The sequence below is a fragment of the Ovis canadensis genome, chromosome 12, assembly GCF_042477335.2.
Source record: "Ovis canadensis isolate MfBH-ARS-UI-01 breed Bighorn chromosome 12, ARS-UI_OviCan_v2, whole genome shotgun sequence".
Lineage (NCBI taxonomy): Eukaryota > Metazoa > Chordata > Mammalia > Artiodactyla > Bovidae > Ovis > Ovis canadensis.
In genome coordinates this window covers 61,208,754-61,231,187 of record NC_091256.1, presented here as the reverse complement: position 1 = coordinate 61,231,187, position 22,434 = coordinate 61,208,754, and the positions used below count along the sequence as shown (strand labels likewise).

General features: G+C 54.1%; 1 protein-coding gene and 1 pseudogene across 2 annotated transcripts in view; one reads left to right on the top strand and one right to left on the bottom strand.

Annotated features, from left to right (window-relative positions):
• The window catches only part of PRKCZ (protein kinase C zeta), a 100,671-nt gene that overhangs the window by 19,560 nt on the left and 58,677 nt on the right, over positions 1–22,434 (top strand). The window lies entirely within an intron of this gene.
• Positions 18,691–18,785, bottom strand: LOC138416749 (U6 spliceosomal RNA; annotated as a pseudogene).

Sequence of the window (22,434 nt, the reverse complement as noted above, 5' to 3'; positions counted from 1 at the left end):
ATGTGAGAGGCGGGGGTCGGGCCGGCCAGCCTTCCTTTAAATATCCATCTGCCCTGGTGTGTGAACCCCCCCCCCCCCCGCGCCTATTGTCAGGGCCCACGGGGAGCAGAGGGCAGCGTCCGCGCGTTCGCGGAAGGAGGATGCCTTCTTTCACGCCCACCGCTCCGTAGAGCATAAAGAATCTGCCGAGGAGGCAGGAGAAGAAAGCCCGGTGAGTAACGCGCATCGCCTAGCGGCGTGCAGGCAGCAGTTGTGTCCGGACGCAGCCTCCCCGCTGCACGGATGCTCCAGACATGGGCGCGCTGGTGCCGCTGGCCCGGGCAGGGATGTGGCCGCTGCAGCTCCGAGCTGAGCCGCGGGGGGGGGGGGGGGGGGCAGCACTGAGGGGTGACAGGTTTTAGAAAAACAAGCCCCAGGAGAGCCTGCCCAGCGAGGGATGCGGCTGATGCGGGGGTGGGGGAGGAAAGGTGCCCCCTGAGATGGACGGTGTGTGCCCGAGGCCTGGCGGCTGGTTGGCTCCGGAGCAGCCTCGTTTTCATCTGACACCCTGGCCCGGGGGCCCTGCTCGCTCGCTCCTGGGAGTCCTGCTGCTGGGCTCCTCCGTGGAGGGCCTGGGCGCAAGTGTGCATGTGGTTGCCTGCTCTGCGCTCCGTGTCGCTGCCGCCCGAGTGTGGGCAGCTACCGAGATGGGGCCGCCCAGGCTGGCCGTGGCCGGCACCTGTTTCCCCGCCCTGAGCCCTGTCCACAGAGCGGCTGCGCTCCCGCCGCCCCAGCAGTCCCGTGGACAGCGGGTCGTGTCAGTGTGGCTCTTCCACCCGGCCCTGGGCTGTTGGCAGCGAGTGCGGCTGGGTCTCTGCTTCTTCGTCCTGACATGGTGGGAGGTACAAGCGGATCCTGGGGCTGCGAGTCGCTGGTGGGGACAGGGGGATGTGGGTGCTCTTCTGACGTCCATTTTGCAAGATGTTTTTGTAAAAAAAGCAGCAGGAGGCAGCCCCCCACCAGGCTGGCGGGGAGCAGGTCCCCCCATGTGGACAGTGCTGGGGTGATGGGAGGCTGTTCAGGCAGGGCTGCCCCTCCCCCAGAAGCAGGACCCTTGAAATACTGGCCACTCTGCAGCCAGTCCGGGGTGTGGGGGTGACTCGTTTGTTTTGGATAAATCATAGAATTTGGGGTGCATGGCAAGGGAGATGGAGCGGGGGTTGCTCGCATGTGTGTGGCAAAGGAGCAGAAATTAGCTGTGTCATAGTTTCTCCGGGCCGTCTCGGCCTGTTCCCGTTCATGTGATCATGCGCTGCCCGTGCAGGGCTGGTGGGACCCTTGGTGCAGGCCGGCTGCCCGGGGGCCCAGGACGTGGCCTCGGGGCCCAGCGCCTCAGCTGGGTTTAGTCAAAGCCTTGAATGGGGAACAGGTTGGAGGAGTAAGCCCCCCAGAACCGCAGCCATCCTGTCTGCATTGGCACTACCAGGTGGGGTTGTAGTGGGGCCCACCTGTATCCGTGTCCTGGTCCCATCTGTGTGGCTTCCCTGCTCCTGTCTCCACTGCGTCAGCCACTGATGGACTGCCTTCACAAAGTTGAGAGCCGCTGACACTTACATAAGGAGTGTGAGCTCTGTAACCTACCTGACTTTACCTCCAGGCTGTCTGCTGTTCAGTCGGTCACACAGAGCAGCGAGGAGCCCTCCTGGGCAGATGCCACCCTCAGGCCCCCTCCCTGGCCGCTGGCCTGGGGCCCCACAGAGACAGCCTGCTTTAGAAGATCCCCATCTTCCTGTCTTGTCCCTTTTCACATTTGTGCAGTGAGTTTGGGAGCTGTGTCTATGCCCTAGAACGAAGCAGGGCCCATGGCAGTCCATCCGTCGTGAGGCCTGTCCCTCTCAGTGTTCCAGCTGGCAGGTGCCTGGCGCAGGCTCCAAGCCCCACTGAGCGTTCTAAGGCCCGGGGGCACCTGTCTCCTGCTGCTGTGGGGTGGCCCAGGGTGAGGGGGCCGTCCTGAGTGCTGCCCTTGGAGCCAGGGCCTGGTGGCACCAGTCCTTGGAGGACAGACCCTCTTTCCAGGTGTCGTGTCACTGTGTCTACAGCCAAGAACAGAGATCAGTTCCTTTCTGTGTTTCCTTGCCTAGATCTTGGGAATGGCACGTTTAGGGTGAGAGGCCAGTAGGTCTGCCCCCGCCCCCCTTGGTAGATGCCTCGTGCCGCTGGGACTCTGCTTCTAGGGGGCAAGTAGCACTTGGGGCCACAGCTCCAGGAGGGTCAGATGTGTGTTTCATGCTGGGGTGGGAGTGGGGCACCAGGCAGGCTCTCTGACCATAAAAGCTGGTTGTTCTGTGCGAGGGGCAGGAACAGCTTTGTCCAAGATCAGCCACCTGAACCAGCTACTCATCCAGCATTTGACTTGTTTTGGTCCCCAAATCATGGCTGTTATCTTTCACTCAGGAGGTGGCACTGCAGAATCCCCGCCATGCATGTGGACGTGGCGGTTTATTTTTAGGATCATCCTAAAATGTGGAGTAGGCCACCTTGTTCATTCTGTCTGGGCCCAGTCAGGTTCCACACCCCCTCATCCCAGCCCCAGTTGCCGAACCACAAGCCTGCAAATCTCCATTTCCTCCAAGAGGCCCCCGATCAGGAGGGATGAGGATCCAGGTTGACAACTAACCAGCCTTCTTGGAGATTATCTGAGAGGCTGTGATCTGATGGCCATGGAGGCTGCTTCATCTTCATTTTACTCCGTGATGGTTTATGGGGTGAATAAGAGATTGTGCATGGGATGCTGGGGCTGGGGGGACCCTGAATTTGTGTTTTACTGTTTAATTTGGTAGTTATGTGTCTAGTCTTTTTAAAGGTTGCTCTTTTTCATGTGCTTTCTGCGGGAAGTTGAAGAGTTGATTTGCAGCAGCAAGGAGTATCTCTGTGTGTGGGCACCCTGAGGGGAACTGGGGTCAGCACCCCAGGGCTGCCCTGGTCACCTGCCCCGTAGCCCTCCTGCCCTGTGCCTTGGTTTCTTTTTTCTTTGACATGGGATTGTCAGGAGGCTGAAACGAAGTCATGTCAAACAGGGTGGACATCTCGTCCTGGTCGGGACGTGCTTGTGTGTACGGTTTGCACGATATATTGTTTTCACGTCTTGAATTTAAATTTGAGTTTTATGCATTTCTGCTTTAAGGTGCTGAGCAGTCCGTGTGGCTTAGAGAGAGAGCTGGTATCGCTGCCTCTCCCCCACCCGTGGCGCGCGTTTCTGCATTTCTGAGTCTTGCATTTCTCTCAGAGGCGTCCCTCGTTCCGCTGTGGCTCTGGACGTGGCAGTGCAGCACTCCTTCCCTCTGCCCCCAGTGGGGTTGTTTAGTCACTGACTGTTTATGTCTTGTGGATGACATAAACATTCACGTAGATTATTCATGGTAAAGAACTTGCCTGCCAATGCAGGAGATACAAGCTCAATCCCTGGGTCAGGAAGATCCCTGCAGACGGATTTGGAAACCCACTCCAGTATTCTTGCCTGGGAAATCCCAGCGACAGAGGAGCCTGGCAGGCTACAGTCCACGGCATTGCAGGAGAGATAGACATAATTTAGTGACTAAACAACAACTTAATGCACAAGTAAATGTTTAAGAGCCACCAGCGTCATATTTCCTGTCTTGCACAGCTTGTAGTTTCTTTTGCTGTTGATACTTGTCTTGTTTTCATCCTTAGAGTTTTCTGGAAGTCCTACCTGAAATATCCCCATAATCTCAGTACATGGGCAGCACTCCTGGGCACCTCCAGGCCCCACACAGCATACCCAGGACCTCTCTTTGCTTTCATCCCATGGATCTACCACTGCTTTGCTTTATCTGCCTCTTCCTTCCCTGGTCCATCCTCCATCCTGTGATTTGGGAAAATGACCTGACCTTTCTGTGCCATGCCCCTGTCCCCTTTCTTGGCCTGATCTCTGGTTAAGATGTTCTCCAGATGTGTTCTGAGAAAGGGGCCTGGAGGGAAAGGAGAGTGAGTCTTTTGAGGCCTGGAGTGGATGCGCATTTACCTGAGTGCAACATTTGGTGATAGTTCAGCTGGGTATGGAAGCCTGTGTTAGAATCGCCCCCATTGGCGCATTCAAGGGACTGACCATGCCCACTGGTTTCTGGTCTGATCATGAAGTCAGAGGCCAGTTTGATTGTTGTGGGATTTTTTTTTTCTGCTGAAGGTTTCTAGGATCTTTTGTCTCCTATATCCTCAAGTTTCTTGACAACATGACTTGATGAGAGGTGTTTTGTTTCCTGTGCTGGAACTTTCAGCATGGACGCTCCAGGCATTCCTGGTGGGACACCAGTTATTCCTTTGATGGTTCACTCCCCTCTGGTACCCTTTTCTAGAATGCCCACCAGTGGTTTGTTGGAACTCTTAAGACTGGTTTTCTGATTTTCTGTTTTCCACTTCTGTTTTATTTTCTAGGTGATACCTTTAATTTTTGTTGTCCAAACACAACATGCTATTAAGTGTGTTGTCCTTATTTTTTAAGAGTTCTGTTTTGTTCTCTGAAGGTTCATTCCTGGAATAGACTGTTCTGCCCTTGTTTCAGAGCTGGACGATCATAGTGTTTCTTTGAGGTTATTAATTGTGGCGAGAGGCGCCGTCGTACACAGTGAGTCACTGAGCATTTTGATGGCTTTAAAGCTTCACACACATGAACGCTTTAGTCCTCACAATCCTCTCTGGGCACCTGCCGCTGTTGTCTGTGGAGAGAACCCAGGCACAGACAGGTCAGATCATTTTCCCAAATCACACAGCTGTGCCTGGCAGAGCTGGGATTCATCTTCTGCAGGCTGGGTCCAAGTCCAGGCTCTCTGCTGAGAGTCTGGCTCCCACTCAGACCCTCTTAAATGGAGTATGATTGTGGGCTCAAATCCCCACTACTTCGAGGACCTAGATTGTGAATGATGCACTGGCACCCATAGCCATCTGAGCGGAGGGGGGGGTGGGTGAAAGAGGAGCTGCTGTCTTCATTCTAAACATGTTCTCCATCCCTTCCCATGGTTCCATGTCCACCCAGGTTCTTTCTCTCAGCTTATTTTGCTGGGAGGTTTCCATTGGCCCCTGTGACCCACGGTCACCAGCGCATAGGGACGGCCAGTTTGGTATCCATACTGGGCTGCTCCCAGGAGGCTGGGCTCTCATACTGTGTGACCAGGCTGCCACCATCCCCCTGGGTCAGGCCCTCATTCCATCTGCTGCCCAGGTGAGGATGGGGGTCTTCTCCTTAGAGTCTAGGAGTCTCCGAGTCATGGCCTCACCGGCTCCTCCCTGTCACGTCTCCTGTGACTGCAGTTGGGTGGCTGCCTTCCAGGGTTCCATGTGGTGGTGTCACCCCCCTCCTCTTTGCTGTGATGGGTTTATCGGTGTTTCTTTTCCTTTGACTGTGGTCTTGGAGGGAACACAGTAAATGACTGTGTTCCTGCTGCTGTTGGCCTGGACACCTTCTATTAATAAATGGTTAAAACTGTGCAGAAGAACCTTGGCTAGCCAGGCCTTGATGGGTGAACGTGGGTGGGTGTGGATGTTGGGAATCAGTGCGTCCTAGGGCCTAAGTGCCCATGGGACAAGGACTGGTGTTGCCAGAGAGGTGAGGGTGAGTGGGGGAGCCCCAGCGGCTGGGGACGGCAGAGCTGGTACCTGGTGGCTCTTCCCGGCCCAGCTCTGCGTGTGGGTTGATAGACACTATGTTTCAGAGCAGGCTTGAGTTTAGGGAGGGTCGGGACACAGCACCACCAGTATGTGGACAGTCATGGCTAATGACCCCGTGTTGGCACGTTTTCGTGGGCTCCCATCCCACCTCACCCAGCTTCCTCATTTCCCACCCAGGACCCCACGTGACGTCAGTCGTCACGCGTGCACGGGCTTCTCTGGCTGGGACAGGCCCCAGACCCCCCTTGTTTCTGTGACCTTGGGCTGTGAAGGAGTTCTGGCCGGGTGTCTGTCAGGTGCCCCTCTGCTGGGTTTTGTCTGATGTGTTTCTCATGCTTAGACTGGGACAGGGCCTCCGGAGGAACCACAGGACCACCACCCTGCTCATCACATGCACCAGGGCACCTGCTCCCCCACCTGTGCTCACGTCACCAGGTGACATGGCCTTGCACACCTGGCTGAGGTATCTCTGTCAGGGGTCCCCTTGAAGAGTCCCTCTTTCCCCTTCTCACCCTGTTTTCTGAGGAAGGTCGCCAGCACAGCCTACCGTGGGGGGAGGGGGTATCCACATGGATTATCTGGACTTTTCTACTCAAGGTGTTTGATGTCATGCCCATTTCCTTATTTATGTTGGTCTGTCTGGACTCACAGATGGTAATTTCATGCTCCTATTTTGTTTCTTGTCCACATTATTCCAACTTTGGCCACTGGGAGCTTGTCAGATGGGCCTGAGGAGCAAAAGGGCCAGATCCTGGCCAGTAGGGTGATGCTGGGTGCTCAGTGGTGGGCCTGGAGCCCCCATGGAGGGGCAAGGCAGGGGGCTTTCCGACCCCCACAGGCAGGGACATAGACTTCCCTTCAGTCCCATCATCTGGGAGAGGTGGCCAGGACTGGAGGGTGTGCAGGGCAGCACAGCTACGGCCGTGGACACAGGGTCTTCCCAGTGAGCATGGTCCGTTCTCTTCCACCCGTCCTCCTGTTGAGTGGTGGTGGTGACACAGGCTGATCTGGCCGTCACGGCTCCAGGCGAGTCCCCGGGTCGGACGCTGCAGTGCTGCCCCAGGAGAGCCCAGGCATGTTCTGGCTGCTGTCCTGACCCCCCTGAGCTGGAGCGGCTGCATGTGGCTCCCTTCAACTCTGGCCGCCTCCCCCACCTCCATCTCTGGTGTTGTCTGGGGAGGGAACCCTGAGCGGGTAACCCTGTGGGGAGCTGGGGCTCCCAATCAGTCATCCAGGATCAACCAGGCAGGGGCACCTTTCCACTGGTGCTGTGTGTCCCTCAGCCAGTGCAAGGTGAGTTTGCAGGAGACTGTGGGGTAGCTGACTAAGCATCAGTGACTGTTTTGCACTGCAGGCAGCTGAGCGCTCGGAACATGTAAGCTTGCTCTCCGATGTCGCTGCTGCCCTTTTCCCTGGTGTAAATGCTGCTGCTGCAGCCGACCTCGAGCTGCCCGGTGACCTGACTGCAGGCAGGAGATGCACAGTCATCAGAGAAGGTCAGAGGGCGACTCGGACACCGGGTCCCAGCTGTTTGATCCCCACAGCTCAGAAATGCCACTTCCCCAGGCTGCCCCCTTCAGAGCTGTACCCATTGCTGTTCACACTCAATGGGCGAGCCTAGTGGTGGGTGGCTCCCTGGAGCAGCCCTGAGGACGTGGGCAGGGGCAGAGCGCCTACACGGTGACAGGACTGACTGAAGCCGTGGTGAGGGTTGTCACACTGCAGAGACCAGCTTTAAACACCCCGTTCCCAGGTTAGCGTTCCATGTGTTGCTCTCCTGAAAGTGCTGAGTCTCAGAACAGACTGTGTGGACTACGTACTCCTCCTCTTGCCACACTGTGCTATCACATTTTTTTCCAAATCCTTTGTTATCCGGAGCAGCCTTTCCAAGCCGGTGCCACCCACTCTGAGGTCCCGCTTCTAGCACCGGTGTTTCAGGTCCATGGAATGGGGGGGGGGGTCTGGGCTGGAGGCTGGGGTTGTGTGTCTGCTGCACATGGTGTGGGCCTCTGTGGGGGAGTTGTTATTGTTGGGGCACTCACGTGGCCAGTTTCTCTTTGCATCACTCCCTTTCCTGTTGGTGGTGGTGGTTAGTGGCTCAGTTGTGTTCTACTCTTTGGCAAGCCCATGGACTGTGTAGCTCCCAGGCTCCTCTGTTCATGGGATTTCCCAGGCAAGAATACTGGAGTGGGTTGCCATTTCCTCCTCCAGGGGATCTTTCCTGACCCAGGGATCGAACCCGTGTCTCCTGCACTGACAGGCAGATTTTTTTATTGCTGAACCACCAGGGAAGCCCTTACCAGTGTTAGTTGGCATTTTGTGCTGTAAGGAAGAGCTGTCTCCTGTTGCCTTCCTGTTTAAAACCAACATTGTATCCATGTGGACTGGGATTTTTCTGAATTATTAGTTTATTAAAATTTATTTCCATCATTCCTTTTGAGGCTCCGCTTTGCTGCATTTGGCCGGCAGGGCCTACAGAAGCGGTTTCTGCCAGTGTGGGGCACGTTCTTCCAGCTTTTAAGGGGGTACCCACTTTCTGGCACAGCTGCTTCTGGGACTAGCAGGCACGGTCCTCATCCAGCCTGGAGCTGCTCCGGGAACCTGGCCTCCTTGGGGTGGAGGGGACTTTTGGAGGCAGGTCTGGGCTCTGTGTGCTCCTCACACCCAGGAGTAGGGCCTGGGCTTGTGCTCTGACCCTCGAGCTCCCACCTGGACTGGAGCTGCCCTGGCTCCAGATGCCTGCTCCAGGCCTCCTGGGCTCCTCAGCCCCAGTCCACTGCATCAGGACATGTGTGCCCTGCCTACGTGCCAACACGCCTCCCTTGCAGCCTTGGTCCTTGGACTCTGCTGCTCTGACATGGGTGGCTCCTGGGGGGTCACCTGGGCCCCATGGCCCCCTGGGTGTTGTCAGTGCAATGGTCATCCGGGTTTATTTATTTCTGTCTGCACTCACTTTTAGGGTATGTCCCCATCTTTGTTTGTTGAGGAATTCTGTGATATTACATGAATTGAATCAAAAATAAAAACTCTGCGCAAAGATTCCTAGCCATGTACCTTCAGCCCATGTGCAGCCAATTTCATTCATCTTTTGTGCTTATTCTTCCTGTGTTTCTTTTTGAAGAAATAGGGGTGTGTTGTTTTGGTGGTGGTGGTTTAGTCGCTAAGTCGTGTCCAACTCTTGAGACCCCATGGACTGTAGCCCTCCAGGCTCCTCTGTCCATGGGATTCTCCAGTCAGGAATACTGGAGTGGGTTGCCTTTTCCTTCTCCAAGGAGGAAATGTGTGTTTTGTTTACCCTTTTCTGCTGCATAAAGAGTAGCCTGGTACATGTACACTTGTTTGCTTGTACTTTCTGCACTTGTCTGCTTTCACACATGTATTTGCATTTGTATTTAGTATGAGAAGTAAAGCTAAATGATAACTTTTAAAATATGAACAGCCTCCCAAAATCTTAAAAAATCACCTTAATTAGACTCATCATTAAATGTCTGCTTGGCATGATCCTATAATACATTTCTCCCAGTATTTTCTAGATGAAAACACTTTAATTTTCTTCTCAAATGACAGTTTTGCAATATTTTCTATAGAGAAACCTCAAAGATAATTACCTCAGTCTTCCCATTGTATAGGGTTTCCCTTGTGGCTCAGTAAAGAATCCGCCTACAATGCGGGAGACGCTGGTTTGATTACTGGGTCAGAAGATCCACTGGAGAAGCGATTGGCTACCCACTCCAGTATTCTTGGGCTTCCCTGGTGGCTCAGACGGTAGAAGAATCTGCCTGCAGTGTGGGGAACCTGGGTTCCATCCCTGGGTTGGGAAGACCTGGAGGAGGGCCTGGCAAGCTACAGGTCATGGGGTCACAAACAGACATGACTGAGGGACTTTCACTTTCCTGTTGTATAGGTGACAAAAGCTTACTTTCGGGCCATTTAGAAAAAAAATTTTTTTTCCACCCCTACAAACTACTATTGGAGGGACTTCCCTGGTGTCCAGTGGCTAAGACTCCACACTCCTAATTCAGGGGGCCTGGGTTTGATCCCTGGTCAGGGAACTAGATCCCACATAAGGAAGAGTTTGCATGCTGGAGCTAAAAGACCAAAAAGAACCCACTAAAAAAAAATGTTATTATTGGAAATGTCATGTCTGTTTTTAGGATTGTTTTCTAATTTTGGAAAAAACTCAGTTTCTTTCATTTTTGACTTGTAAGACTTCAGAACATTTCAAATTTTCTCATGCAGTGATTCATCTTAAATATTCTTTGAGGTGATAATCATGCGTTTACCATTTTGCTGTCCAGGTCCTCATTATAGATGCACACTGCATGAATTTTGTGTTACCTTCATTCACATTGCAGTTTTTAAAGATGCTTGCAGTGTGTGACTTGACTCAGTATTTCTGTAAGTGTGTGAAACACAGTGAGTCACACAGAAGCACCAGCAGCCCCTGGCCCTGCTGGAGGCTTGTGCCCACAATCGTGATGATGTGTCAAAGCTGGGATGGAGGTGCCGGTCTCTGTCCAGCAGAGCATCTGGGACCAGCCAACTCTGGAGCATCCACAGCCCCCACGGCCCCCTCATCCCTCATACAGCTTCAATCAGCCATTGCCGCTTACTTAACACAGGACATAAAAATCACCGTCTCAACCCTGTTTAGGATTCTCTTTTAAAATTAAGGTTTTGTTTTCTAGGGCAAGTTTAGGTTCGCAGCAAAATTGAGAGAAAGATACAGAGAGTTCCCATACATGCCCCACCACACACACAGCCTGCCCATTATCGACACTCCCACCAGAGGGTGCCTTGTTACGTCTCCCAGATCCCACAGTTTATGCTGGGGGTCGCTCTCGGTGTTATGCGTTCTGTGTGTTTCGACAAATGTACAGTGATGTGTACCCACCATTGTTGTATCACACATAGCATTTCACTGCCCCGAAAGCCCGCTGTGCTCCCCCTGGTCACCCCTCCCGCAGCAACCACTCATCTTTTACTGTCCCCAACATTTTGCCTTTTCCAGATTGTTTTACTGTTGGAATTATACAGTATGTAGCGTTTTCAGATTGCCATCTTTCACTTAGTCGTATGCATTTAAGTTTCCTCCAGGTCTTTTCATGACTTGATGGCTCATTTCCTTTTTTAAAAAAATTATTTTTATTTTTGGCTGCCCTGGGTCTTCATTGCTGCACACGGGCCTTGTTGCGGCAAGCGGGGGCTGCTCTCTAATCGTGGTGCACAGGCTTCTCTTTGCTGTGGAGCATGGGCTTAGTAGTTGCCACTGTCAGACTCTAGAGCACAGACTTAGTAGTTGCAGTGCACCGGCTTAGTTGCTCTGTCGCATGTGGGATCTTCCCGGACCAGGGCTTGAACCAACATCTCCTGCATTGGCAGATGGATTCTTTACTACTACACCACCAGGGAAACCCGGCTCATTTCTTTTTAGCTGGATAATGTTTCCGTTGTCTGGCTAGAACAGTTTATTTGTCCATCACCCACTGAAAGGTACCTTCATTGCTTCCAAGTTTTGACGGATATGAATAAAGCTGTTGTAAACATCTGAGGGCATGTTTTTGTATGGACATGGTCTTCACCTCCTTTGGGTAAACACCAAGGAGTGTTACTGCTGGCTTGTCTGGTAAGACTGTGTTTAGTTTCATAAGAAAACTCTGAACTGTCTTCCCAAGTGGCTGCACCATCTGCATTCCCGTCAGCGGCCAGTGAAGAGTTTCTGTTCCTCCAGTCCTCACCAGTATTTGGTGCCGTTGTGTTCTGGGTTTTGGTTGTTCTAACAGGGCACCTTAACCACTTTCAGTGTGTGGTTCAGGGGTGTTAACCATATTCCCATGTTGTACAGCAGAGCCTGAGGACTCTTGTCTTCTCATCTGCTTTTAAACAGAGTTCTGTGAGAAATAGAATAAAAGACAGATTTGCTGCCTCATGGCTTAGAGTCATGGTGTTGTTATAGGCTGACCATGCCCACAGCTGGGCAGAGCCCTGCCTCCCAGCGAGCCAGGTCTCACCTCCCTGAGATGCCAGGCAGTCCTTGCACTTACAAGCCACTGGTAAGGCCTTTGCTCAAAAGCATTTTAATGATTCCCTTGTTCTTGCATAATTTGGCAGTTTTTGGAGGGGAGGGGACATTTCTTGGTCTTATCTCCTCATCCAGAAATTCTTATTGTTGTTAGCACAGGGTTGTGATAAGATATCTGAGCAGTGTGTGTGTTATGTCATGAAGAAGACTTGTGGGAAGAATAAATGAATAAGCCGAGGTGGTTTTTCTTCTGAAGCCAGCATTTAGAGGGTTGGGATGCCATCTTTCTGCCCCCGTGTGTGGAGAAGTGACCTTCTGAGGAAGGATGTGTGACCTAATGGGGCAGGCGTGTCCCATCCGGCTGGCCTCCAGGGAGCTCGTGCCCCTAGGGAGCTTGTGCCTAGTGTGGAGGCCCTGGGGGCAGCGGTGGAGGCAGTGTCCAGGCAGCCTTGCGGGGAGCCCTGGCTTCGAGGTGGGGCTGCAGGTGGGCTGTGGGGACAGCATGAGGGGCTGGCTGCCTGGTGACTGGCACGTGTTGGCCTCCTGGACACGTGGCCTGAAGGCATCCTTTGTTCTGCTGGGGCAGAGCCATGGCTGAATAGCGGCTTTCTCTGCGCCCTCCATTTCTCTGTGGCCTTTACTGCCTCCATCCTGCTCTTTCCCTCTCATGTGACCTGAGGACAGTCACAGCCTCTCCAGGTCTACCTGGCCCAGGCTCCGCCCCCTTACTTGATGACCCCGCCCCTACAGCCTGACAGAGCCTGTAAATGGGCTCTCCCTGGACTGTGACTCCCCATGACCCCCCACCTCCATCTCGCCAGGGTCCGCTGCCCTCGCTGCCCCAGCCCCCACCTCCCTCTGCAAAGGCAGCTGTGTCAGGAGGTTGCAGGCCTCCCCCTTCCACCCTTGTCTCTCTCCCCACCGCCTTCCACCCCATCTCCCTCCCCACCCCCTCCCATCCCTTTCTCCTTCCCGCCCCCTCCCATTCCCATCCCCATCTCCCTCCCCACCCTCTCTCAGCCCCTCCCCACCTCTTCCATACTGTCCTTCTCTCCATGAAGACCCCCCCCCCCACACACACACACACAGTTTGTCCTCTCCCCCAGTACACAGACTCTTGTGCTAGAGGTTGGAGTCAGCCTGCTTTGATCTCAGGTGCAGTCTCCCTGGGCATTTATCAGATGAGCTTCTGTGAAGATATCCCCTCCTTGCGCCAAAGGTCCCCCAACCCCAGGACCGGTCAGCAGTGGGCTGCACATGCTGCCTGCTGCCCCGGAGGACTGGCAGCCCTGCTATGTGGGTCAGCCTGCCAGGGCCTCAAGCCAGCCAGGGCTGGATCACGTGTGCCGCTCCCTGAAGCTTCCGCCACCGCAGCATCTTCACTCGCCATCTTGGGGGGAATGGTGGTGACCAGGAGTGGACAAAAAGGCCCCATCAGACAGACAGGACTTTCTAGTTTGTATTTAGACAGCATTTCTGGTTGAAACCCCAAGCACATGTTGACCACAGAAAATTTGAAACAGTCAATAAAACAGAAAGGAAAAATTTTAATTGCCCTTTCTGGAGCCACCCAGTGAGTGGATCCTTTTAAACTCTAATCTAGTCTCACGTGCTGTGGAGGCATCACGTTAGTTAGAATTCCTCCCCATCTTCAGCTTGGCTGCAGGCGGGTGGCAGCTGCTAGTGGCCCTGGGGGCGGCAGGGTCCCCTGGGCTGCGCTGTGTCAGCCCCTCTGGTCGACTCATCATTGCCTTGGCGCAGAATCCCAGACCAGCAATCACTCTCAATGTATTTTAATCATTTAGAATCATTTTATAAAGCCACCGGTCATTTACATGAGGGGCCACCCTGTGACCTCATTCTAACTTCAGACATCTGCAGCGACCCTATTTCCAAATGAGGGCACAGTCTGAGGTACCAGGGTCAGGACTTAGCATTTGGCTTTGAGGGGATGCAATTCGGCCAGAATGGGACCTGCAGAAGTTGAATCCTGGGGTCCCCACAAGCTCACAGCCTGGCAGGTCTGTGGTCCTTGTGGTCAGCTGTCCTTGGCATCCTCTCCCAGTTGGGAACAAGAAAAATTCCTGAGGATTTATAGTGAATGGTGTGTGACTGACCACAGAGGACCCCGCTGACCAGGACCCCAAGCCCAGTGTCCCTACAGGGTCCATCATACCACCCGGAGGACGTGGCGAGGCTGTGACGTCCTACTCTGCAGCTGCCGCTTTCCGGACAGGAGGGCCCAGTCACTGGGCAGTCCTGAGCTCATGTGGTCGTGAAGAAGCCTCTGACACTTCTCCAGGGAGGCCATCGCACCTGTAGGAATGAAGGGTTGCACCTCGTTTCCTGTGTCCAGCATGTGGTTTGCGCTTTAGATCTCATGTGGCTGAAGTGTCAGAGAGAGCCTGTCCAAATATTTCCACCATGTTAGTTTAGTTTTTCCATACAGTATGCAGAACCTCGTTTTTCTTGACATTGTGATCTAAGCAGATCATTGAATACACTTTGTAAAGACCACTTTTGAAGACCAGCCAATGTACATGGACACACTTAAAAAAAAGGGTTAGAGAACTATGGCCAACGCACCAAATCCAGCCCACCTTTGTTTTTTTTTTAAGTTTTAAAAAATTGTGGTGAAAACATACTTGATCCCATGATCATGGCATCCCATCATTTCATGGCAAATAGAAGGGGAAAAAGTGGAAACAGTGAGAGACTTTATTTTCTTGGGCTCCAAAATCACTGTGGATGGTGACTGCAGCCATGAAATTAAAAAACACTTGTTCCTTGGAAGAAAAGCTATGACAAACCTAGACAGCATATTAAAAAGCAGAGAGAGACCTCACTTTGCTGACAAAGGTCCATATGGCCAAAGCTATGATTTTCCAGTAGTCATGCAGAGATGTGAGAGTTGAACCACATTGAAGGCTGAGTGCTGAAGAATTGATGCTTTCAAAATGTGCTGGAGAAGACTCTGGAGAGTCCCTTGGATTGCACGGAGATCAAAGCAGTCAATCCTAAAGGAAATCAACCCTGACTCTACATTGGAAGGACTGATGCTGAAGCTGAAGCTCCAGTATTTTGGCCACCTGATGTGAAGAGCTGACTCAGAGGAAAAGACCCTGATGCTGGGAAGAATTGAGGGCAGAAGGAGAAGGGGACGACAGAGGATGAGATGGTTGGATGGCATTACTGACTGAATGGACATGAGTTTGAGCAAACCCCAGGAGAGATAGTCAAGGACAGGGGAGCCTGGTGTGCTACAGTCCATGGGGTTGCAAAGAGTCAGACAGGACTAAGTGACTGAACATCAAGAAAAAAAGTATGCCTAATATAAAACTTACCATTTTAGCCATTTTTAAGTATGCAGTTCAGTAGTTAACATGTAGTCACATAGTTGTGTAACCATCACCATGATCTGTCTCCAGAACTTTTTCCTCTTCCCAAATTGAAACTCTGTCCCATTAGACACTCCACACCCGCTCCCCTCTGACACCCACCTTCCAGGTCCTTACAGAAGTGGGATCTTACACTGTGTGTTCTTTCGTGTCTGCTTGTGTCACTTGGTGTCGGGTCCTCGAGGTTCACCCATGTTGCAGTGGGTGTCAGGCTCTCCTTTCTGTGGCTGAATCATCATCCATCGTGTGGATGGACCACATTTCACTTATCCATCATCCACTGATGGACACTTGGTTTGCGTCTATCTCTTGCCTGTTGTGAATAACTCTGCTCTGAACATGGGTGTACAAATACCTTTTCGAGTCCCTGCTTTCAGTTCTTTTGGGAATATACACACAACTGGATTTGCTGGATCGTAGGATAATTCCATTTTTAATTCTGTGAGGAACCACCAGACTGTTTTCCGAAGGAGCTGCACTAATTTACATTCCTACCAACAGTGCACAGGCTCCCAGTTTCTTCACTTTCTCACCTGCAGCTGGTTTCTGGTCTTGTGTTCTGGGAGCCACCCTGCTGGGTGTGAGGTGGTTGCTCATGGTGGTTTTGGTTGGCGTTTCCCTAGTGGTCAGTAATGTTGAGCATCTTTCCTCGTGTTCATCGGCTGCCAGTCTGTCTTTGGAGGAACATCTGTTCGGGTCCTTTGTCCATTTTAGAATGGGACTGTGTGCCTGTGTGCTTGTTGATTGTCCTGGTCGGTGCATAACGACTGACCCGCTGCTGTGCACGTTGGGCTCAGCCTTCTCTACTTGAACCTGCTGGTCAGCACGTCAGAGCAAGGTTGTCCAAGGAACTGACTTCAGGTGGAGGACAGATGAGCATCTATGATGTCAGTGTGAGGATGGACCAGTTTTTCTTCTCTTTTCATTCTTCTGATATTTTCCATGTCTCTTACCACCTATTTTTATAGCATAAAAATTCATTACGAAGGAGAAAGGCTCATGTGGAGGAGGGACTTTTGAATCAGAAGGTACTTGGGGCCCCGTGAGTCAGTCAGTCCCCATGAGCACATCCTTCCTCGTGCTCCTGTGGGGTCTGCCCAGTGGCGACTTCCCTGTCTGTCCAGAACCCCCAGATGCTTGGTCACATCAGCAACCCCCACCCCCAACCCCCAGCATGTTTTGCTACGTGAAGCGACCCCGCGGGATAACAGAACAAGATGGAATGGGTCTGGGGCTCCGGGCCGTCTATGGGGTGATGTGAACACCTGGTGTTGAGGAAGGAAGCCCTGCACCCGGTGGGCTGCTCAGCTGGGAGGAGGGCAGGCGGCAGGGTCCCACCTCCGGACAGCCCAGGGAAGCAGAGCCCAGAGCAGGCACCTCCCTCCGCTCTGGCCCCCCTGGGAGCACCTGCTGGTGAATGCAGACCACCTTCGCCTTCTCAGCTTTGGGGCCGTGGAGACTCACCAGTGTCCTGTGGATCTGAAGGCCTTGGGTCCATTTAGAACAGAGGCTTTGCTGAGCTCCGCAGCTACATTCTTGAGAGTGAAGAGAACAAGCATAAATTATTCATGGATTTTAGCTGATCTGTTTTTGTACAAAGGGAGCTTTTAAAGTTAATTATTTTTAAGCAGTAGAGGATGGTTTATCTGAGAAAGCTGGAGGCGCCGTTTTCAAGGTGAGCAGATGGCAGGGGGGTGGGGCACAGGGTGGGGGTCTTGGCCCTGTGCTCAGAAAAAAGAGAGGCCCAGACGTTAGGAAGAGTTTGGGGATGGCTCTGAGTTCAGTCCTGGCCAAGACTTTAAACTCAGCTCCACCATCTTAAACCTTCCAGGCCTCTGATGCACCGGCCCCCACGGTGGGGGAAGGCCCTACCACTCTCCAGGTGCTGCCCTGCAGCCGAGGTGTAGACGCAGCCCGAGTGTACCAGGATGCCCTGTCATGGGTCTTGGGAAGCAGATGCACAGAGATGTTGCAACATCTGCGAGGGTCTTCCGCTAGGAGGGAGGCTGAAGCCAGAGCCTCTACAATCCCTGCCCAGTGAGGAGGAGGCGGGCAGCTCATGGGCTGAGCTGGCAACTGCTGTTCCTTTGAAAAGTGCTTCCTCCTGGGTTTAGACAGGTGTGGGCGGGTGCAGACACCATGTGGACATGACGTGGTCGGGCGTGGGTGCTGTGTAGACAGGTGTGGACACGCTGGACGTGGATGGTGTGGACAGAGGGCCTGCAGCACTTGGTCCCCTCCATTCTGGTGCCTGCCCACACTTGGATGGCCTTGGAGGGGGATGCGCCAGCTAGTCACAGGTGTGGACACACCTGCTTGCATGTGGGCACAGGTAGGGGCCTCAGTGCTAGGTCCAGTCCACATGCCTTACCCAGAATGACCTGGGGGCCGCATCTCCTGCCAGACACCCCCTTGTCGTACCTGCTGTGGGTGATTTCCCAGTTTGGCACATCAGAGACTTCCCAGTGACTTCCTGGTTTGTCACGTCGGAGCAGCCACCTTCCAAGAGAGCCCACATGGCCTTCCATTTTGATGCACAGTTTCAGGGTTCTCCTTTGCCATCACCTCTCCACCCCTGGGGGGCAGCCCCCCTTCTGTCCCTAGATACCATCTTTGGCGAGGAATGAAAGAAACTGGTTCCAGCCTGAGCTGTCCCAGGGCCCGTGGCCTCCCTGTGGTCTCCCCACGTGGCCGTGTTCCTGTGTGCGATGTGCTGGCCCACAGCATGGACAGTGATCACCAAGGGGCAATCAGGTCTTTTCTGAGGCTCCCTCTGCGGCCCTCCCCCAGCCACCCCTCCGCAGCCCACCTCCCTCCTCCCATATTGGCTGCTTTTGGCATTGAATTAATTTCTTGTTCCCCAGTCGTTTTTCTTAAAGCTCAGTTTCGGTGTCTTTCAGCCTCTCGTCTGTTACAAGCCCTGCCCAGTTTCCCCTGGGCTCGCTGCTATTCTTGTGGTCTCCCACAGGCCCCTCGGTACGGTTGATGGTGGCCAGGAGGGAGCTGCTTCTTTCTTTCTGTGACCCTGCGGCTTCGTCCCTCTGGTGGGGCAGGGGTTTCCGTGTGTCCAGGACACTCAGGCCAACAGCTGGGGGGGTCAGAGCTCGGGTCTCGGTGTCCGGCAGCCCCCGCTTCCCCCTCTGGTCTTGGGTCTCCTCTGGGCCTCCTCAGAAGGCAGATGTGGACACAGGGGATGGAGTCACATGAATTTTGTGAAGCTTGCCCCCCTTTTTTTTTTTTTGCACTAGAACCTTTTTTATTCAGAAAAGCAAAAATGTGTTCCAGCCACACACAGGAGGGGTATGGGTTGGGGGCAGAGGTGTCTGTCCATCCAGCGCGGGCCCCCAGCCCATGTCGTTTTGGCAGCAATAAGGGGTGTGGGGTAATGGCCCCAAAAATAAAAATGGTGTGTGTTGGGGGGAGTGTGGGAGGGAGAAGAGGGGTGCAGAAGCACTGGGGAGTGGTGAGGGGAGGGCTAGACGAGGTCAGTACTGGGAACGCCGCAGGTGAGAGGCCGTCTCATAACGTTTCGTATTGATCATACCGCCGTGGACACCTTCTTTGCCCATCAGCAGGACTAGTGTCTTGACAGTCATGATGACAGTGGTAGAAAATATGGAATGCTTCATGAATTTGCATGTCATTCTTGCGCAGGGGCCATGCTAATCTTTGTATCGGTGAAGCTTGTCTTCAGTGGGTGCTCAAAAGTGGCGCTAGTGTGTTAGAGTTGTTGATGTATTTCTGAGCAGTGGGTGACAGTTCTGGGGGAAGTGGCTTCCATGCTGCTCCCACGGTGTTTCCATGGAAATTAGAAATGGTCCTGGGCTGCAAGTTGGGAGTCAGAAAATGTGGAGGCAGCAAGACCCCAGGTCTACTTCTGACTCCTGGCTTCTCCTCTTGCAGAGCCGGGGGTCCACTCTGGCCTCAGTCTCTGCTGTGTCCTCAGCCCGAGTGTTAGCAGCACACGCGTGCACACACACAGACACACACCACCCACACATACCACACACAGGCACACACACACACACACACACACACATACATACCACACAAGACACACACACGCACACCACACACAGACACATGCATACATACACAACACCACACACAGACATACATACACACCACATGCACACAGACATACACACACCCCACATATACATACATACACGCACAGACACACAACACACATACAGACACACACATACATACACACTACACAGAGATACATGCACACAGACACACACAGAATCACAGACACCACATAGACACACCGCACACACATACACACCACACATACACACACACCCACACACCCAGGAATGGGAATCCTTGCACAGAGGACTCTACTGCTGGCGGTGCAGAGAAGCTATGACTCTCCCTTGTGTTTTGCAGTGTTTAGGGAAGAGGACTGTCAGGAAGACTGATGAGCTGATGTCCACGAGTAGCTGGTTTGTGTCAGTTGTCACGACAGAGGCAGGTCCTGCTAGCTTGTCACCAAGGGCATCCTTTGATGTCACCACTGATCAGGTCCCCGTGGCCCTGACGAGGCTCGGGCAGCAAGCTGGCTCCAAGCTTTGCTTGCTCTATGCACGTGGGGAAAGCGGGGCTTCAGGGCCCAGCTGGGGAGCAGCGGAGGATCAGCAAGATGCTGTGGATTCACCAGGGGTTGAGGAGGGGAGCAGGGCAGGCTGACTCCTCTAGGCTTTGCCGTCTGGCCCTCCATTGTTTATGGAGGAGGGCAAGTCTCTAGCATTTTGACAGAGGTCCAGAGCGCTACCTGGTCCTGGGGTACCCCTTGACCCTTTGGTGTGGAAGGAGCATGGCACCCTGACCAGCCTTGACCCCTGGCCCTGGATGGACCCATCTAGCACCCTGTGCTATTCCTACTGCCTGGTGTAGGGAGGGTGAAGTTGTCAGGTGGATGCTATCGGGGGTGCAAGGCTGGCACAGGCTGCAGCCCCCCCAGGAGCTGGTGGACTTGGCACCAATCCCCACCCCCACCCGCAGGAGCTGGGAGGAATGAGACTTCACTTCTCAGGATGGTGGGGACACTCTTGCAGCCTGTGTGAAACACCATGTGGCCTTCTAGGAGGAGTGGTTGTTCTGGGTCCTGGGGGCCTCTCTTGGGAACCAGGGAGGAATCAGAAACAACTCAGCTGATGAGGATGAGGGAGGAGTGGTGGGTCTTTGCTGTCTGCCCCCATGCCTGGGGCCCCTGGTGAGAAGGCAGTGCTGCCGCAGCCAGGTTGAGCCCAGGAGCCCTGGCAGCTTCTCCCTGGAATGCAGCCTGTGAGACCCAGGTCTTCAGGCCATTTCTCTAAACTCAGGAGATGCTTTACTTAAACACCCTGCAAAACATGAATGTGGGGTGCACTCTGTTCCCATGGGTGCTGCACCCCTGCCTGAAGCCTCCATCATGGGAGCAGCACTGGTCTAAGGAGCCATCTGGGGTTCCCTCAGAGGATGGGCTGGGTGGGGGCAGTGGGTGGCTTGTGATTCTGCTTCCAAACAACCCCTCATGCCTGTCCTCGAAGCTGCAGGGTCAGGTTTAAACTTCGGATTTCCTGATGCCTGGACTCACAGATTCATCTAATGTTAAGGCTCCTGCTGCCTTGGATCAGCTCAGTGCCGCCTCTGGGGGCGTGTGGGATCTGTTCTGGGACCAAAGACTCTTCCCCTTCTGCACCCCCCACACCATCCTTCCCACACAGAACAGCAGGGACACCCTGTCCCCAGGAGTTGCGAGAATGAATTAGGAGATCTATGTGGAATTACAGTGCATGGAGCCCAAGCAGGTGTTTCCCTGATGTGAACCTAAGTTTTCCTCCCTCCCTCCCTCCCTCCCTCCCTTCCCTTCCCTTCCCTTCCCTTCCCTCCTCCTCCCTCCTCCTCCCTCCTGTCCCTCCTCCCTCCCTCCTGTCCCTCCTCCCTCCCTCCTGTCCCTCCTCCTCCCTCTCTCCCTCCTGTCCCTCCTCCCTCCCTCCTCTCCCTCCTCCCCTCCATCCCTCCCTTCCCTTCCCTCCTCCTCCCTCCTGTCCCTCCTCCCTCCCTCCTGTCCCTTCCTTCCTCCTCCCTCCTGTCCCTCCTCCCTCCCTCCTGTCCCTCCTCCTCCCTCCCTCCTGTCCCTCCTCCTCCCTCCCTCCTGTCCCTCCTCCCTCCCTCCTGTCCCTCCTCCCTCCCTCCTGTCCCTCCTCCCTCCCTCCTGTCCCTCTTCTCCCTCCTCCCTCCCTCCCTCCTCTCTCCCTCCTCCCTTCCTCCTCTCCCTCCCCTCTCCCTCTTCTCCCTCCTCCCCCTCCTCCCTCCCTCCCCTCCCTCTTCCCTTCCTTCTCTCTCTCCCCCTCCCTCCTCTCTCCCTCCTCCCTTCCTCTCCCTCCTCTCCCTCCCTTCCCTCCTCCCTCCCTCCCTCCTCTCCCTCCTCCCTCCCTCCTCTCCCTCCTCCTTCCCCCTCCCTCCTCTCCCTCCTCTCTCCCCCTCCCTCCTCTCCCTCCTCCCTCCTCTCCCTCCTCCTTCCCCCTCCCTCCTCTCCCTCCTCTCTCCCCCCTCCCTCCTTTCCCTCCTCCCTCCTTCCTTTCCCTCCTCCCTCCTTCCTTTCCCTCCTCTCCCTCCTTTCCCTCCTTCCTCTCCCTCTTCCCTCCCTCCTCTCCCTCTTCCCTCCCTCCTTTCCCTCCTCCCTCCCTCCTTTCCCTCCTCCCTCCCTCCTTTCCCTCCTCCCTCCTCCTTCCTTCCTTTCCCTTCTCCTTTCCCACATCCGAGCGGTGTGGCCTCAGATTCCAGGCCAGGCAGATACTGAGAGAACCATGACATAGAGGACGTGCTCCTAGTCTCACCCAGTTAATGAGCACATGTGCAGAAACAGATAAAGTTGCAGGTTGTAGTGAATGTAAGTGGCACTGAGATGGAAGCACCAGATGGGGAAGGGCTGGTGCTGGGGGCCCGGGAAGGAGGGGTAACACCTGAGGTGAGGACCTGCCCATGGAAGGGGACCGGCAAGGTTCTTGAGGGGTGGGGAGCATGGCCCCTCAGAGGAACTGAGAGAACCTGCTGGAGGAACCCCTGGGAGGCCAGGGTGGGGCTGGGGCCACACAGGGGTCTCTGGCCACCCCTTAGTCCTGTGTTTTGTGAGCCTGTGAGGTGTTGGTTCAACAGCCCTGAATCCCAGCTATGACCTACTTGCTGTTCCAGTTAAGCTGAAAATCATTTGTCCACATCCAGCTAAATCAAATGATTTGCAAAGAGCAGAGAAACCTTGAAATGCATTTTTAAAGCAATGAAAGTGAGACGAGGATTTTTCCTCAGGGAAAATGCAACACTCCCTGGGTTGCAGGGCTCCCCTGGTGGCCCAGTGGTTGA